The following is a 16,173-nucleotide window of genomic DNA, read 5'->3' as shown; positions in this document are numbered from 1 at the left end:
CCCATGATCAATGTCAGAGTGACTGCTCTATAATTCTTTCTTTTCTCTCTGTCTCCCTTTATTAAACAATGGGGTTACATTAGCGAGCCAGTCTCATCTTTTGGGACTATTCTGGAGTTTATAGAATCTTGCAAGAAGAACAAGGATATGGGACAAGAGCAGGAAATTGGGATTATAGCGCCTTTAGTGGCAGTTATTGTCAGTGCAGCATTGATGGACTGAAGAGCCTTTTCTGCAAAGTATGACTCTCCGATTCGATCAGTAATTAATCTACTACTAAGACAGAAACTTCCTTCAGGGCGCTGAAACGTAGATCTCTCCACCCCGTGAGGTTCCCAGCCTCATTCCTGAAGGGCTTTTGCCTGAGACATCAATTTTCCTGCTCCTTGGATGCTGCCTGACCTGCTGTGATTTTCCAGCACCACACTCTCGACGCTAATCTCGAGCATCTGCAGTTCTCACTTTTGCCAAGGTAGATTATTGGCCTGGGGATGTACCAGCCTTTAATCCCAACAATTTCTCCAACACCATTTCTCCACTCATCGTGATTTCATTCAGTTTCTCGCTGTCACTAAACTTCCTTAAATGCTTTGTGAAGTAGATTGTCAGCCTCGAGATTTAGCAGCCTTCAATCCAGCAATTTCCACAACATAATTTCTCTACTCATCCTGATTCCTCTCTATCACTGAACCATGAGTTCCTGAACATTTCTACCCTTTTGCTTGTGAATAAAAGTTTGTATATTGTTGATCAGTCACGTTTTGTTCCCTATTATAAATTCCTTCATGGAGATCCCTTGCAGTCTTCAAAAATCTTTTTCTCTTCCCAATCCTGCAGAAACCTATACGGTCAGTTTTTATGTTCTTTCAAGCTAAATCTCGGGGCATTATTTTCTCGTCCTTAATCAATCATTAATCAATCGCTTGTCGGTGCTGTTATTTCCTAGGCTAATTTGTTTGCCTCTTCCTTGGATCTCATATTGTCTCTAATTTCCCATGTAAGCCATGGTTCAGCCACTTTTCCTGTTTTCCTTTTGTGTCAGGCAGCAGGATCTCTGTGTCGGTTTCTGATTTTCAGTCAGGAATTTTCTGATTTTTAAGTGGTTCCAATCACCTCCAGATCCCTGGTTGTGGACACTGGACTTATTGAGGAAATCTGAAATGAAGAAGACAGCAGACATGTGTTTCAGGGCAAAACAATCTCTGTGTTTATTTACAATACAAAACGTAAGTAGAAGAACAGAAAAGCGGGTTAATGCAATAAACAGGAAAATTGACGCAATCAATTCTGCAGATTGCAGTAATACTGTAAATTACACTATTAGCTGGATTAAACACTATTAGAACCTAAAACCAACAGATTTAATCATAGAAACTTTAATCAGGCTTCCTACCCTTGGGGTCCCAATGCACTGTCATCTCCCAGTTCCCCCTCCCTGTTGGCTCAGTCAGAAACCTGAGGGTCTTGCGAGTTTCAGCTCACCGCTGAGGAAAATACTGTTTTGAAGTACAGCTGGCTGTTCCTGTTTGCTGTGCCCGGAGCGTGGGTGAAGACTGTAGACTGCAAAGGCCTCTCAGTTTGAGTTGAATCTGCTGATGCAGTACGGTGGGTAGTGGATCTATTGGGGCTTGGTTTTCTTTCCTTCCTGCTGGTTTTCTGGGCCTGGGTTTCACCTCAGGATGTATCTGAGAGCTTGTGGTGTCAGTCAGGTCACTGTTTTATGGGGTTTTTCAGTTTTTGTCAGTGTCTGCTGTGGTTGGTTGCTGTGGGTTCCCCAGGTTCAGAACAGGCCTGTGTCAGTGGCTCTTGGAATGAGCTGTTGGAATTCTTCTTCTGGAGATAGCTCTTTGGAACATTTCCAGGGATAGCTCATGGGATCTGTCTTGGGGATCGCTCTCTGGATGGCTGTCTTTGATGAGATAGAGACCTGCAATTATACTAATTGTGAGCTACTTATTTTGCACCAAATCTGTACTTATTGATGTTATCCCAATTGGTCAGAGAGTGTGTGAATGGAATTTGATTGTAGTTGAATGTCTGGTATCTCTCTTGGCCCCATGCTGTCTGTTCTGGAGAGCCTGAAGTGTGAAAGCAGCCTCAGGCCAGAGTCTGTTTTGTTGATTGTTCTTTCAGAGATCATGTGTAATTTGGAGATCTAGGATGAGCAAAAATTCCAGACAACCATCTCAGATCTGTGGGTTGGGTTTGTGTATTCTCCACAGAGCTCATTCCAGCTTCCATTATTTGTTAAAAGTTTTGAAAACACCAGCGTTTTTTCCAGTACTTTAATGGATGGGGATTTTTTGCTCAATCCTACATGTGAAAGATTCTGTACCCAAGGAATGGTGGGGGAGAGACTCCCCATTTCCCCCAGTCTGACCCTCAGGATCCTTACCTGTAGAAAGGCCTCAGTTTGCTGAGGCTGGAGAGGCTGTATCTCTGTTGATCTTTGGGGAACTCCTGCACCTTTAAATGCTGCCTGGCTGCCTTTTCTAATGCAGCAGACCCTTCCCAGTTCCAATGCTGACATCTGCTGTGGATTGTCAGGAAGCCTCTCCCACTATGAATCGCCCAGGGAAAAGTATTGCAGTGTGTGGCAAGTTAGCTTGTGTCAGAAATTAGTTCGACAGTATGAGTTCAACATGTTACTGTTATAGCAACATCTGTTTTGCTGTTCCCAGCACACAGTGACTGATAGCCAGGATATCAATCAGGAACAAACCATCTCAACTGTTTCAGACTGATAACCTGTTCTGTCTCTTTCATGTGGAACTCAGATTGCTGGGAGGGTCCCTTTAAATCCTAGTGGGAGTTTGAAACAATCAGACTGCTGATTGTTTATTGATTTTTTAAATTTTGTAGGTGCAAATGTCCCAGTCCTTCTCCAGTCTCTGATCATATGTGTCACCGAGGGTCACACTGCCCGGTTACAGTGCACAATGAGGAATGCCACAGTGACACAGCTTCATTCTGAAAATCACAAATGTGCAGCCCAGTGACACTGGGTTTTATTACTGCTCAGTCTGGGGAAGGATCTATGGGAGAGTAAGTCAGCTCACTGTAAACAGTAATTAAGTTTACATGGCAATCACCTCCAGTAGTAACCTCATTCCCAGTGAATGATATGGTGATTGGTTTTTGCTCAAGAAGACTGCGTAGGTGATGGAGAGTGATCTCGGGGATGGATTCACTGTGGGGAGGAAGCTGAGCTCAGGTTCAATGTTAGTTGAGTGAGTGGAATGGGGATTTAATTTGTGACAATAGGAGGAGGATTTTGTAGGAAATGTGGAGTTTTATCCTGTAGAATGAGTGATATTAATTCCATTCAACTCACAAGAGTGACAGTGCCATCAGGCTGGATGTGCACAGTCAGAGAGATTGCTTTGTGAGGTGTCACATCTGCAGGGAAATCTCCCAGGGATTGGGAATGAACCAAAGAGCACAAAGGGACACAAACATCTCTCTCTTTTCGGGAGGCAATTGGTTCGATCCAGGTGAAATGGAACCATTCCACATTGAGCACAGGCAAGGGCTTACTCTCCATGACTCCCACAGCTGAGACTGGAAATGAAGCTGAGATATTGTCATTATTCTACATTGTACTCCAGCCATCTGGGCAACCTGAGTCGGGAAGAGTGATCATAATATTCTGGGAGTTTCCAACATATTTACCTGGACCTTCGTGTTGAATGTTGCTGAGAGCCTGGCTTCAGTCCCCATCCTGTCTCAGATAGTTCCTGGAGCTTTCTCTTCTACTTGCCCCATTAGGGGAGAGTGGGCAGCCAATAGCAGATCAGATGTAATGCAGAGTGATGTGAGGATACTCAGATTGGATGGAGAAATAAGAGCAGTGGAGACAATTCTATTTAAAAGTTCAATTCTAGGGAGTGTGCAGGAGCAGTCAGACCTGACAGCATACTCTATAGACAATAGACAATAGGTGCAGGAGTAGGCCATTCTGCCCATCGAGCCAGCACCACCATTCATTATGACCATGGCTGATCATCCTCAATCAGACAATAGACAATAGACAATAGACAATAGATGCAGGAGTAGGCCATTCTGCCCTTCGAGCCTGCACCGCCATTCAATATGATCATGGCTGATCATTCCTAATCAGTATCCTGTTCCAGCCTTATCTCCATACCCCTTGACTCCACTATCTTTAAGAGCTCTATCCAATTCTTTCTTAAAAGAATCCAGAGACTGGGCCTCCACTGCCCTCTGGGGCAGAGCATTCCACACAGCCACCACTCTCTGGGTGAAGTAGTTTCTCCTCATCTCTGTCCTAAATGGTCTACACCGTATTTTTAAGTTGTGTCCTCTGGTTCGGCACTCCCCCATCAACGGAAATATGTTCCCTCCTGCCAGAGTGTCCAGTCCTTTCATAAGCCTATACGTTTCAATCAGATCCCCTCTCAGTCTTCTAAACTCAAGGGTATACAAGCCCAGTCGCTTCAGTCTTTCCGTGTAAGGCAATCCTGCCATTCCAGGAATTGACCTCGTGAACCTACGCTGCACTCCCTCAATAGCCAGAATGTCTTTCCTCAAATTTGGAGACCAGAACTGTACACAGTACTCCAGGTGTGGTCTCACCAGGGCCCTGTACAGCTGCAGAAGCACCTCTTTGCTTCTATACTCAATCCCTCTTGTTATGAAGGCCAGCATGCTATTTGCCTTCTTCACGACCTGCTGTACCTGCATGCTTGCCTTCATTGACTGGTGGACAAGAACACCCAGATCTCTCTGAACAGCCCCTTTACCTAATTTGATACCATTGAGGTAGTAATCTGCCTTCCTGTTCTTGCCACCAAAGTGGATAACCAGACATTTATCCACATTAAACTGCATCTGCCATGCATCTGCCCACTCACCTAACTTGTCCAGGTCACCCTGTAATCCCCTAACATCCTCATCACATTTCACCCTACCACCAAGCTTTGTGTCATCAGCAAATTTGCTAATGTTATTGCTGATACCATCTTCTATATCATTTACATATATTGTAAAAAGCTGCGGTCCCAGCACGGATCCCTGCGGTACCCCACTGGTCACTGCCTGCCATTTCGAAATGGAGCCGTTAATCACTCCCCTTTGTTTCCTATTAGCCAACCAATTCTCTATCCAATCTAGTACTTTGCCCCCAATCCCGTGCGCCCTAATTTTACTCACTAACCTCTTGTGTGGGACTTTATCAAAAGCTTTCTGAAAGTCCAGGTACACTACATCCACTGGATCTCCCTCGTCCATCTTCCGAGTTACATCCTCAAAAAATTCAAGAAGATTAGTCAAGCATGATTTCCCCTTCATAAATCCATGCTGACTCTGTCCTATCCTGTTACTATTATCCAGATGTGCCGTAATTTCATCCTTTATAATAGACTCCAGCATCTTTCGCACCACTGAGGTCAGACTAACTGGTCTATAATTTCCTGCTTTCTCCCGCCCACCCTTCTTAAAAAGTGGCACATTAGCCGCCCTCCAATCCTCAGGAACCAACCCCGATTCTATTGAACTCTGGAAAATAATCACCAGTATCCTGTTCTTGCCTTATCCCCAAAACCCTTGAGTCCACTATCCTTAAGAGCTCTATCCAACTCTTTCTTGAAAGTATCCAGAGACTTGCCCTCCACAGTCTTCTGGGGCAGAGCATTCCATACACCCACCACTCTCTGGGTGAAGAAGTTTCTCTTCAACTCTGTTCTAAGTGGCCTATCCCTTATTTTTAAACTGTCCTCTGGTTCGGGACTCACGCATCAGTGGAAACATGCTGCCTGCCTCCAGAATGTCCAATCCTTTAATAATCTTATAAGTCTCAATCAGATCCCCTCTCAGCCTTCTAAACTCAAGCATATACAAGCCCAGTCACACCAATCTTTCAGCATAGGATAGTCCCGCCATTCTGGGAATTGACCTTTAGTTGAGAAAAAGTCATGAAATATGTAAGGTAACATCAGAACCACCCTTTAAAGTTCTGTCTCAAAATGTAAACACTAAACAGAAACCCATATTAGGATGATATAAATATGCATGAACTATAAGAATCTGGAATGTGGAATTGTTTGGATATTTAAGGAGAGCGGCTGAAGCAAAATCGTGAGGCTGACGAACAGCAGTGAAAAAAGATTACTCTTGTTTGATAAAAGATCTTCCAGCAGGACCAGCTGCACTGTTTCTCCCTCTCAGTCAGGAAAAGACAAGAGAAATGCTGATATAATCTCTTCATGAGGTATTTGCAAACATAAAGTTTTGAATATCAGGATTTGTAACTATTGCCCATTGGAATCTGAATTATGGTCAGAAGATCTCCCATCATTGTCTAACTTCCTGGAATCAGTCTCATCAGCAAGACATTGAAGGAACTCTGAGAATTTGACACATTCAACCTTCTGATGGGATTTCCTTGTCCCACTGGAATTGTCTTTCTTTCAGGCATTTTTTAAACAACAGCCTAATGTATTTCTGTAGACAGTTTCCATGTCTGTGAATGAATGTACATTTTGTTCATCAGGATTTTGCTGTTTGTTGATCTCTCTCTCTCTTCAGGTGTTTTCCACTTCCTTCTAGGAAACACAGAATGACTGGTTTACAAATTCTGGTTGAAAACAACAGCTTGTAGCAGCTGGCAAGGGAAAATAAACTGGGTTTCTTCAGGCATTAGTTAGCTTTTATGGCAGAGATAAAGCCTTAACATCAATTTCCAGAGATCCGATGGCTTTTGACTATAGCCATTCACGTTCACAAGCTGTTCAGCCAGCAATGATGTGGATGTGCCGGTATTGGACTGGGTTGGACATGGTCAGAAGTTACATGACATCAGACTATAGTCCAACAGGTTTATTTGAAATCACAAGTTTTCATCATGCTGCTCCTTCATCAGGTGTAGAGCAAGCAATCACATAGTTGTTGTTGGGCAGAAGGCCTGTGTCACTGGTTCCCACTCCACTGATCAGTCATCGACATGTCGCATCTCCTACCCTCTCCATGCTGCCATTTTGTCTACAATACACAGCACCATCCTGCTCCAACCCTCAAACTGGGCCTCTTCTGGAGTAGTGTGTAGTTCTGGTCACCCTGCTATAGGAAGGACACTATTAAATTTGTGAGGGTTTAGAAACCATTTCCAGGAACTTGCCAGGAATGGAGGATTTGAGTTATAGAAATAGCCTGGAACCTTTTTCACTGGAGCACTGGAGGTTGAGGGGTGACCATATAGAGGTTTGTAAAATCATGAGTATCATAGATAAGGTGAAGAGCATAGGTATTTTCCTGAGGACAGGGGAGTTCAAAATGAGGAGAACTGTTTTTAAGGTGAGAGGAGAAAAATTTAAAAAGGACATGAGAGGCAACTTTTCTTTTAAACAGTGAGTGGTTTGTGTGTCAAATAACCTGCCAGAGGAAGAATAGAATGTACTTTATTGTCACATGCACTCCAGTACAGAAGTATAGGAGTACAGTGAAAAGATTTTACAATTGCTGCCTTTTATTGGCACCATCTTAGGTACAATTATCTCGGCACAGATCTCACAGAGTAAAACAAAAATTGTCCCTATACAGAAAGAATTTGAAGAGAAGCAGGAGCATTACTTAAAATGAATAAACATGAGGGAGTACAACATTATGAAGAGAATTAATATTGCAGTCTGGTAAAGAAACCGCAGCAGCTCCACATGTGGCACCAGGTCCACATACACCAATTGTTCTGACTCCAACACTCAGCAGCATCAAGAAAAGTTGTCTGTTCATTGATTGGAGACATGCATTCATCTAGATCTTGGTCTAGCTGTTGCTCTGTGACACGGCTTGGCTGGCACTCTAGGTTTCTGTCCAGCTGTCCCTCTGGCTCTCGGTCCAGCTGTCCCTCTGGGTTTCAGCCTGGCTGTCTCTCTAGGACTCTGTCCGGCCGAGCTCTGAGTCTTGGCCTGGCTGTCCCTCTGGGTCTCAGCCTGACTGTCCGTCTGGGTCTCGGCCTGGCTGTCCTTCTGGGTCTCGATCTGACTGTCTCCCTAGGTCTCTGTCTAGCCGAGCTCTGAGTCTCAGTCTGGCTGTCCCTCTGGGACTCGGCCTGGCTGTTGCTGTGGATCTTGGCCGGGCCTGGCTGTCCCTCTGTATCTCAGTCTGGCTGTCCCTCTGAGTCTCAGTCTGACTGTCCCTCTGGGACTCAGTCTGGCTGTTGCTCTGGGTCTCGGTCTGGTCATCCCTCTGGATCTCACCTTGGCCCATGCATTTCCTGCTGCCATCGTTCTGTGCTGCAGCTGCTGTGGGAAATGTTCGACATGTTCAGCTCCTGCCTCATCTTCTGGTGTGACTCCTTTTCTCCCAGTGGGTTGATTGAAGTTGTGTGTGAGGGGTGGGGGGGAGGTAGGAAGAAGACAAAATGTACTGTAAGAGAGGGGAAAGAAAGAGGGGAAAACAAAATAAAAGCAGGGAAAAGGAACTGGTGAGCAGAGGAGCTCTGACTAGAGACTCCTACCCTGCTACCATCTTGCACAGGGCAAAAAGTGATGAATACAGGTATATTTACAATATTGAAAAGACATTCGGATCAGTACATGCACAGGATAGGTTTGAAGGGATATGGGCTAAATGTAGGCAAGTGGGACAAGTTTAGTTTGGGATCATGGACAGCATGGAATCGTTGGACCAAAGAGTCTGTTACCATGCTGTATGACTTTGTGTTGGATACAGCCCGTGGATGATGAGCCCTGACCATAATGAATGGAGGAGCGGGTTGGAAATGCCTCCTCCTGCTCCAAATCTCTGTTTCTGTTGCAAACACCGTCCCTGCAAAGTTTTGCGGAAGATGACAAAAGACAAGGAAGTTTCCTTTCGCCTGACGTCTGGCTGATGTCACTTCCCGCAGAAAAGAAACAGAACTCTGGCATGGCCAGAATCGGCAATGCGCATGTGCAGCGCATGCTCGACCGTCCGTGCCACGTGAACATATTACAAAATACTGGGCTAGCGGGTCCTAAACTGCGCGGTCTGCTGGGTATATATACCGCCATTGATATACGTATAGTGTGATTGTAATTGTCTTCATGTTATGGAGCTAGATGTTTAGATAATTGCCGATGGAAATAACCTACCGTGCTGCCCATCTCAAACAGATGTGAGAATTCAGCACACAGCATCCTTCTGTTGACATTTTCCAACATTTTCACAACACAGTCGCAGCTGAAGACACAGTGACAAAGCAGGTGATAAAGTGTTGAGAATTGATCAGGAGAAGTTATTGGATAAGATATCATTTCTCCAAGTTGACAGTATACTAGGACCGGATGAGTTATAACCAATGAATTTCAATGCAGTGAAAGAGGAAATTGTGAAGACATTGTCCGTAACAACTCAGCCCTCCCTTAACTCAGGAGAAATACCAAAAGAATGGAGACTTGCAAACATTGCATGTCTTTCTTTGTCATAAGATCATAAATGGGGATGTTCACTGATGTTTGTGTAATGTTCAGCATCGGAGGCTGAGGGATGACCTTACAGAGGTTCATAATGTCACATAATGTCTTGGCGTAGAGAGTCCAAAAGTAGAGAGCATAGGTTTAGGCTGAGATGGGAAAGATTTAAAAGGGATCTTAGGGGCAATTGTTCCAGTGCATGAAACAAGCTGCCAGAGGAGATTGTGAAGGTGGACACAATCACAACATTCAAAAGGCATCTGGATGTGTACATGAATGTGAAGTGTTCAGAGGGATATGGGTTAAATGCTGCCAAATGGGACTTGGTCACTTTAAGATATCTCATCAGCTTGGGCAAGTTGGACTGAAGTGTCTGTTTTCCTGTTGTATAACTCTTATGACTAATGAGTAGTGGGTAAGATTCACAATTTTGTAAAAATTAGAAAACACCTTCTGCCTGTGCGAATTCGCCTGAATATAGACCAGTTGCTAAAATGATTTATTTGTGTCTGTGTATGTGTGTGTCTGTGGGGATGTGTTTATATGTCTGAGCTTTGGTGTGTGTGTGTTGTATGTGTTGGTATGTGCATATTATAGCATACATGTCTGCATGGTGTTTCAGTGCTTAGCACTGCTGGGTTCGATTCCACTCCTGGAGAGCTGTTTGTGTGCAGTTTGCACATTTTCCCCATGTCTGCATGGTTTTCTCTCACAGTCATTGATATGTATGTGTGTATATAATATATCACTGATCCCTGTAGAACCTCACTGGGTCACAAGACTGAGAAAGAATCCTAATTCCCTCTCACTGTTTCCTGTCCATAAGGAGGAATTTCTTCTCCCTGATGAAGTGAACCTGTAGCATTCTTTACTGCAGAGGGCTGTTGATCCTGGGTCATGAAGCATCTTCATGTTTGAGAGAGACATATTTTTAATCATTAACAGAATCAATAGTTATGGGGAAAGGGGAGGAAAGCGATAATTGGTGTTATCAGATCAACGTGATCTCTTTCAATGATGGAGCAGATTTAAGAGGTTGAATGGTTTAAATCTCCTCCTTTGTCTTCTGCTTTTAAGGTCCATTTGAGGCACTTATCAGGAGACTGGATGATTACTTGAACAGAAAGAATGCGCTGAATTGCTAATACCACTGTTTGAATATCAAAATCTCTCAGGTCAATCCTCCCAGGGATTGGTGCAGGTCAAACTAGCTTCCTGGAATCTGCCCCAAATCCCTCATGACTGCCCCCAGGATTGGTCCATGCAACAACATTCATTTGGCAAACTCTGAGTCAGGCTGTGACCCTACACAGTCAGATCAGGTAAACAGTTCAACCTGAGTCCCATCACTGATGAGTCTGCTTTTGTCCACCCCAGGCATGCACCTCCCAGTATGTGAATGTGGATAACATAAGGAAATTAAAAACGATTTCAGAAAGATTGTTCAGGACACTTTGAGTAAAATTGCGCAGAGATTGAAAATGAGAGCTTTGGTAAATTCATTCAAAGCCACATCAATGTCCAGTGCACCTTAAAAAAGAAACACATTCTGAAATGACTGTGTGGGTGTCATGGTGGGTTTCAAATAATTGAACCAGGTTTGTATTGGTGTTTCCATCTGCAGGATAACAGGAGATGGGAATGGGGGAGATCTGCCTGTTGGATGGAGCTACAGCTCATGTTGCAGCTGGATAGAACTTTCATTTGGTCACATTTGGAATGTTCGGTACAATTCTGGTTGCCACACTACCAGAAGGATGTGAAGGATGTGAGAGGGTTTGTAGGTGCAGGGCCTCAATTTCAGGTTCAGAAATTGGAGATGGTTTAAAATAAAGTGAATCAAAAATATTCCTGATGTCGCAATGAGAGAGAGATTCATCTCCAATCTGGATGTCGATCATTTTTAAAAATGCAATTGGTATTTTTGATGAAGAGGGCAAACATAGGTCCAGACGCTATACAGTTACAGGGCACGGGACAGTGAAAACTGACTCATTCATTGTCTGGTTGCAGAAGTTGTGAGGAATATCTCTTAGTGCAGTGTGGGCCATGTGATCCACATCATAAAATATTTCTTTAAACATCCAGAAAGTGGGGACTCCAAATGCTGGAGGTCAGGGTTGAAAAGAGCAGTGCTGGAAAATCACAGAGTCATGCAGTGTCTGAGGATCAGGACAATCAACGTTTTGCGCATGAGCTTTTCATCAGGAATGAGGCTTGTAGCGCAAGGGGGCTGAGAGATAAATGGGAGGGAGTGGGGCAGGGGGAGATGGTAGCTGTGAATGTGATAGGTATATGAAGGTGGGGGTGAAGGTGATTGGTCAGAGAAGAGGGTGGAACGTATAGGCGGGGAATGTAAGAGACAAGTAGGACTGTTCAAGAGGGTAGTGCCGAATTGGAAGGTTTGGACTGGGATAACGTGGGGAGAGGGGAAATGAGAAAATGAAATCTGCATTGATCCCATATGGTTGGAGTGTCCCAAGGTGAAAAATGAGGTGTTCTTCCTCCAGGTATCGGGTGGTTAGGGTTTGGCGGTGGAGGAGGCCCATGGCTTGCATGTCCTTGGTGGAGTGGGGGCGGGGAGTTAAAGTAATCGGCCAAATGGCATTGGGGTTGTTTAGTGCATGTTCTACCAGAGATGTTCTCTGAAATGTTCTGCAAGTAGGTGTCCTGTCTCCCCACTGTTGAGGAGACCACATTGGGAGAAGTAGATGTAGTTGATGACGTGTATGGAAGTACAGGTAAATCTCTGTCAGATGTCGAAGGATCCTGGATTCTTTGGGGCCTTGGGCTGAGGTGTGGGGGAAGGTGGAGATTTTGCACTTCTTGTGGTGGCATGGCAAGACGGTGGGAGTGTAGGGTGGTTTGGATGGCATGTGGATCTGTCAATGACTCACAAAGGGACTAGTCTCTCTGGAATGCAGGTGGGGTGGGGAGGAAAATATATCCCTGGTGGTGGGGTCTGTTTGTAGGTGGCGGAAATGGCAGAAGATAATGCGATGTATCCAGAGTTTAGAAAAATGGCAGGTGAGGATTAGGGGTGGGGGGTTTCTGTCATTGTTGCATTGGGAGGTGGGGGGTTCATGGCGGGGGTGTGGGAAGTGAAGGAGATATGCGTTAGAGTGCATTGTCAACCATGTGGGAGGGAAATTGTGGTTGTTGACGAAGGAAACCATCGAGGATGTTCTCTGGTGGAATTGGTCATTCTGGGAGCAGATGCAGTGGAGGCGGAGGAATTGGGAATAAGGGATAAGTATTTTTTCATGAGACAAATTCTCAAGAGGTGTAGTCTAGGTAGCTGTGGGAGTCGGTGGGTTTGTAGTGGATGTTCGTGTGGAGTTGGTCACTGGAAATGGAGATGGAGAGGCCGAGGAAGGGGAGGGAGGTGTCCAAGATGGTCCAGGTGAACTTGAAGTCAGGATGGAAGATGTCAGGGAAGTTGATGAATGTTCAGCCTCGTCATGGGAGCACAAGATGGTGCTGATACAGTTGTCAATGTAGCGGAGGAAAATGTGGGGAATGGTGCCAGTGTAGCTGCGGAAGATGGAGTGTTCCACGTAGCCAGCGAAGAGGTCGGCATAGCTGTGGCCCATGCGGGTGCCGATGGCTACCCCCTTTGTCTGGAGGATGTGGTAAGATTCAAAGGAGAAATTATTGAGGGTGAGGATCAGTTTAATCAATTGGATGAGTCAGTGGAAGGGTACTAGTTGGGTTAGTGTGGGAGGAAATAACAGAGGGCTTGGAGGCCTTTGTCATGGCGGATGGATGTGTAAAGGGACTGGATGTCCATGGTGAAGATGAGGCTTTGAGGGCCTGGGAAATGAAAGCCATGGAGGAGGTGTCCCAAATGTAGGTGGAGGACTCCTGGACCAAGGGGACAGGACGGTGTCAAGGTCTGCAGAGATCTGTTCAGTGGGATAGGACCAGGCTGAGGCAATGGTTCAACTGGGGCAGTGATGTAGAGGTGAGTGCACCAACCTAGCACAATGCCTCCTTCTCTGCTGGTTTGGTGGTGAGATTGAGGTTGGAGCAGAGGGAGTGAAGGGCTGCACGTTGTGAGGGTGAGAGGTTGGAGTGAATGAGCTGAGCAGACAGGTCGAGGAGATGAATGTCACAGCGGCAGTTGGAAATGAATAGATCGAGGGCAGGTAAGAGACCAGTATGGAGTGCCCAAGTGAGTGGGGTGTTTTGAAGTTGTGTGAGGGGGTCCTGGGAGGGTGGGTGGGTGTCTTGGTGGAAAAAGTAAGCCTGGAGGCAGAGGCAGTGAAAGAAGTGTTTGATGTTGCAATGCATGTCGTATTCATTGATTTGGGAGTGTAGAGAATGAAGGTAAGGACTTTACTGAGGACTGACCATTCATCCTCAGTGCAGGGGAAGTCGGGGAGGATGAAAAAACATGGCAATGATGAGAGCTTGGACCTTGTGTGGGGCTGGAGCTGTGAGTGTGGGCTGAGACTGTTTTTGAATATACGTGGTTAAGGCATCATTGCTGATCTCACAACAGAAGTGATGCTAACCCTGGAGAATCAGGGGGGTGAAAGTAGTGCCGTCAGCAGCATCTGCAGGGGCAGAAGTGATGTATGCGTTGTCAATATTCAAGTGAGTGATTTCGATGGGGGTGGAAGTGGCTGTGGTGGCAGCAACTCAGGGGCACAAGTTAAGGACCGCGTGGCATAGGCGATGTCATCATTAAACATCCCAGCAAAAGGAAATGAGCTCGATACCATTCAGGACAAAGCAACTGCTTGAATGGCATCCCATCTACAAACATCTCTGCCCTTTATCACCGAGGCTCAGTAACAGCAGTGTGCACCATCTACAAGATGCACTGCAGAAATTCACCACATGTCCTCAGACAACATTGTCTGAACTCAAGACCACTTCCATTTGGAAACATAAGTGAAGCAGATACATGTGAACACCACCCTCAGCAAGGTGTCTTCCATGCCAGTAAAAAACAATAAAGAATTAGCCAAGCATTTGTTGGGGAGAAAATGTTCAAATCCATGACCAAGGCTGTTATAACAAGAGATTGAAATCCCAGTGCAGACAGGCAGGGTCACCAAGGTTTTGTGAAACTGAAAATATTATTGACTTAATGACTATGTTGTTGACAAAATAACAAGCAATGTAGAAAAGGGTGATCTGTCGATGCGGTACATTTTTATTTCCAAAGCACATCAGAGTTTATGCTGTGCAATAACAGCTCACGTTGAAGTGAGGATCATATCACAAATAGAGGATGGATTTGCAAAAACAAACAGCAGTGATAAACGGGTGATTTTCAGGTTGTAACTGGTAAAGCTTACTTTTCACTTGTTCATGGATTTGGTTCCCTGTTCAAGAAGGGGAGTAGGGATAACCCTGGTAACTATAGGCCAGTGAGTCTCACTTCTGTTGTGGGCAAGGTCTTAGAGACAATTGTAAGGGATAGAATTTATGAACATCTGGATAGGAATAATGTGATCAAGGATAGTCAGCATGGTTTTGTGAAGGGCAGGTCGTACCTCACAAACTTTATTGAATTCCTTGAGAAGGTGACTAAGGAGGTGGATGAGGGTAAAGCGGTAGATGTGGTGTATATGGATTTTAGTAAGGCATTTGATAAGGTTCCCCATGGTAGGCTACTTCAAAAAATACGGAGGTATGTTATTGAGGGTGAGTTGGAGGTTTGGATTAGGAATTGGCTGGCTGGAAGAAGACAGAGGGTAGTAGTTGATGGTAAAGGTTCATCTTGGAGTGCAGTTACTAGCGGTGTTCCGCAAGGATCTATTTTGGGACCATTGCTGTTTGTCATTTTTATAAATGACCTGTAGGAGGGGCTAGAAGGTTGGGTGAGCAAGTTTGCGGATGATACAAAAGTCGGTGGAGTTGTTGACAGTGAGGAAGGATGTGGCAGGTTACAACGGGATCTAGATAAGCTGCAGAACTGGGCAGAAAGGTGGCAAATGGAGTTCAATGTAGGTAAGTGTGAAGTGATTCACTTTGGTAAGAGTAACAAGAAGATGGTGTACTGGGTTAATGGTCGGATACTTGGTAGTGTGGATGAGAAGAGAGATCTTGGTGTCCATGTACATAGATCTCTGAAAGTTGCCACCCAGGTAAATATTGCTGTGAAGAAGGCATATGGCGTACTGGCTTTTATTGGTAGAGGAATTGAGTTCCGTAGTCCTGAGGTCATGTTGCAGTTGTATAAGACTCTGGTGCGGCTGCATCTGGAGGATTGTGTGCAGTTTTGTTCGCCATACTATAGGAAGGATGTGGAGGCTTTGGAACGGGTGCAGAGGAGATTTACCAGGGTGTTGCCTGGTATGGTAGGAAGATCGTATGAGGAAAGGCTGAGGCACTTGGGGCTGTTATCATTGGAGAAAAGAAGGTTTAGGGGTGACTTGATAGAGGTGTTCAAGATGATTAGTTGTTTAGATAGGGTTGACCATGAGAACCTTTTTCCATGTATGGAGTCAACTATTACAAGGGTCATAGCTTTAAATTAAGGGGTGGTAGGTATAGGACAAATGTTAGGGGTAGATTCTTTACTCAGCGAGTCGTGAGTTCATGGAATGCCCTGCCAGTAGCAGTGATGGACTCTCCCTCTTTATGGGCATCTAAACGGGCATTGGATAGGCATATGGAGGATAGTGGGCTAGTGTCGGTTAGGTGGGCTTGGATCGGCACAACATCGAGGGCCGAAGGGCCTGTACTGCGCTGTATTTTTCTATGTTCTATGATATTGGGCATTAATGGATAGCCAGCATTTATTGGC

This window comes from Chiloscyllium punctatum, chromosome 11, assembly GCF_047496795.1.
Source record: "Chiloscyllium punctatum isolate Juve2018m chromosome 11, sChiPun1.3, whole genome shotgun sequence".
Lineage (NCBI taxonomy): Eukaryota > Metazoa > Chordata > Chondrichthyes > Orectolobiformes > Hemiscylliidae > Chiloscyllium > Chiloscyllium punctatum.
The sequence above is the reverse complement of the archived record's forward strand: the minus strand, read 5'-3'. Positions refer to the sequence as shown.